This window comes from Halyomorpha halys, unplaced genomic scaffold (genome assembly GCF_000696795.3).
Source record: "Halyomorpha halys isolate HHAL.00 unplaced genomic scaffold, Hhal_1.1 Scaffold68.1, whole genome shotgun sequence".
Classification (NCBI taxonomy): domain Eukaryota; kingdom Metazoa; phylum Arthropoda; class Insecta; order Hemiptera; family Pentatomidae; genus Halyomorpha; species Halyomorpha halys.
The window spans coordinates 462,001-463,492 of NW_027116161.1; the positions used below are offsets into that span (position 1 = coordinate 462,001).

The 1,492-nt window shown below is 29.4% G+C and overlaps 1 protein-coding gene across 1 annotated transcript in view; it reads left to right on the forward strand.

The window, feature by feature from the left end:
* The window catches only part of nvy (CBFA2/RUNX1 partner transcriptional co-repressor nervy), a 46,887-nt gene that overhangs the window by 10,650 nt on the left and 34,745 nt on the right, over window positions 1-1,492 (forward strand). The gene's annotated exons all lie outside the window — the stretch shown is intronic.

The following is a 1,492-nucleotide window of genomic DNA, read 5'->3' on the forward strand; positions in this document are numbered from 1 at the left end:
TATTTTCCCCTTACAAAGGCATCAAATAAAACGTTTGGAATTTTCCCCCCTATTTGAAACCCGTATTTTCCCCTTACAAAGGCATCAAATAAAACTTTTTTCTATGTTGGCTGAAAGGGCAGACATTCAGCTTTAACATTAACGATAAAACGAAGAGCAGTTATGAGCGATTATATGAAAAATAACCACCGGAGGAGAAAAAAAAAAAGCTAAACAAATCGAGGTAAAAAATATCTAATTTTTAATTTCTTCCAAAAATGGTATTTGTTACTTTGAGAAGAAGATATAAACGAAAATGATTTTCATTTTGCAAAAAAAAAAAAAAAATATCGCCGGCCTACTTTACCCCGTGCTTTACGCTTTTGTTCATAACTTTTTTCTACTTAAAAATCAAGATATTTTGTTATCTTCAAACCTTCCCTCGGCGAAATGGAACATTTTGAAAAAAATACTGCACGAAAATCGGTCCACTAATAAAAAAGTTTTTTGTGGGCAAAGATTCGACCACTCCATTTTATATATAGAGATAAATAAAGAATGCTATGATCTAGAATACACTTTCTCGATTGTTTTTTCACATTGGGTATCTGAATTTTTTTTTTTAGAATGGATACTGACATCACCTATTATATAAAAGAACTGTAAAGATAATAATTGTCAGGGCGTATTGATAGCTGTTAGACTTCATAGTACAAGAGCCCAAGAGGAGAAAAAAGGCAGTTATCTCACCCCAATTTTTGATTACTTTCATGAATACTATGTATAATTAATAGTCAAAATTGATGAGTCTGCCAAATATAGGTAGGGGATTGAAAAAATGGCAGCTGTTTCAAAGCGATAGAAAAAAATAATTTTTCATTCATAGCTCTTTATCTTAATACGTAGGAACAACACAAGAAAACCTAAGAGAACGTCATTTAAAGAAGAGTAAATTTGCTAAAATATGAGCCCTAATAGAGTTATTTACGTTAAATAGTTTTCGGGATATAGCTTTTTAAAAAGCAACATTTCATAAATATGTTGTATGGGACGTACTAAAAGATCAGTAGTTAGTGACTTTATTTTGAAAAATATATATCTAAAAACCATTTGACGTACAGATGTCTATTAGCACTCAAGCTAAAGCTAGTTTAATGAGCTATAAAGTAGTTCATGATGTTTATCTTTGTAGGAGTAATAGTTTACATGAAATTTGCTAAGATAAATTGATTTATAGTTGTTCCAACAAATTTTCATTTGCCAAATTTATATTCATATGTGAATATCATTAAAACTACTACCCCTACGAAGATAAGTGTTATAAACTACTTTATTGTAAGTTAAATTTCCTTTATTTTTAGTGTTGGCAGACATATGTGCGTCTTATGGATCTAGAGATATATTTTGTTATAAATCCAACATTTTATACGAACAACTAGAAATTAACATTTTGTGAGTTTATTTTGTCAAATATCATAAAAACTACTACTCCTACAAAGATAAACATAATTAA